Source organism: Neophocaena asiaeorientalis, unplaced genomic scaffold, assembly GCF_003031525.2.
Source record: "Neophocaena asiaeorientalis asiaeorientalis breed wild unplaced genomic scaffold, Neophocaena_asiaeorientalis_V1.1 scaffold134, whole genome shotgun sequence".
NCBI lineage: Eukaryota > Metazoa > Chordata > Mammalia > Artiodactyla > Phocoenidae > Neophocaena > Neophocaena asiaeorientalis.
This window is the reverse complement of record NW_020185339.1, coordinates 16127674-16129129: the sequence shown is the minus strand read 5'-3', so window position 1 is coordinate 16129129 and position 1456 is coordinate 16127674. Positions and strand designations below refer to the sequence as shown.

Genomic DNA, 1456 nt, shown 5'->3' with positions numbered 1-1456 from the left:
ATGTTCTCAGGGGAAAAGCCAGTGGAAGCCAGGGTGCCTGGCAGTGATAGGCCTGGAGTACATAAGGGAAAGATGAGTGAGTGTAGGTAGAGCAGGCTTGCGGAAAGCTGATTTCCTCCCAGGGTCAGTCAGGTAACTGTGTAGAAAACGACAGAGTGTAGGGATTACTGTGAGAACTTAGAAGTGCCTGACCCACCTAAAGGCAATATTCAATTTAAAAAAAAGAGCTCTTTGCCACATCTGCTGCAAGAATGAAGACCATTCTCAACAATCAGACTGTCGACATTCCAAAAAATGTCCACGTTACTCCAAAGGGACACACGATTATTGTGAAGGGCCCCAGAGGCACCCTGCAATGGGGCTTCAATCACATCAGTGTAGAACTCAGTCTCCTTGGAAAGAAAAAGAAGAGGCTCCAAGCTGACAAACGGTAGGGAAATAGAAAGGAACTGGCAACTGTTGACACTATCTGTAGTCATGTATAGAACATGATCAAGGGTGTTACAATGGGCTTCCGTTTCAGATGAGGTCTGTGTATGCGCACTTCCCCATCAACGTTGTTATTCAAGGAGAATGGTTCTCTTGTTGAAATCTGAAATTTTCGGGGTGAAAAATACACCCACAGGGTTCAGATGAGGCCAGGCGTTGCTTGTTCAGTATCTCAAGCCCAGAAAGATGAGTTGATTCTTGAAGGAAATGATATTAAACTTGTGTCAAATTCAGCTGCTTGCTGCATCGCACGGGGAGATCAGCTCAGTGTTTTGTGACCACCTAGAGGGGTGGGGTAGGGAGGGTGGGAGGGAGACGCAAGAGGGAGGGGATATGGGGATATATGTATACATATAGCTGATTCACTTTGTTATACGGCAGAAACTAAAACAACATTGTAAAGCAATTATCCTCCAATAAAGATGTTTAAAAAAAAATTCAGCTGCTTTGATTTAGCAAGCCACAACAGTTAAAAACAAGGACATCAGAAAATTTTTGGATGGTATCTATGTTTCTGAAAAAGGAACAGTCCAGTAGGCTGATGAACAAGATCCGAGTGGTCTGGCTACAGAAACAGAAAGATACCAGATGATTCTTCAGACTCATTTGTGATATATTAAAGATTCAATAAAAGCTCTTTTGATTTGGGACTTTTCCTTAAAAAAAAAAAAGTAAACACTGCTCAAAGCATCTTCAGGGCAAGGGTACCAATTTTTCACTCCTATTATCAGCCATCAATGTGATGTTAGAACTAAAACAAACACTTCTTATGGGTCTTCTACTTCTAAGTATATCTTACCAGAAACTGGAGATAGAACTTGGGGAGTGAAGGAGAGAAAAGATGTGTAACAACCAAACAACCACCACCATTTATAGTAAACTTACTGTGTCCTAGGTAGGCAGGAAGTGTTTTACATATATTTTCTTATTTAATTCTCACAACCACCTGTGAAGTAGGAACTACAAT

At 41.5% G+C, this 1456-nt stretch overlaps 1 pseudogene; it reads left to right on the top strand.

The window, feature by feature from the left end:
* The first annotated feature begins 251 nt into the window (after positions 1 to 251).
* Positions 252 to 1026, top strand: LOC112394232 (60S ribosomal protein L9-like; annotated as a pseudogene).
* Positions 1027 to 1456: the final 430 nt, after the last annotated feature.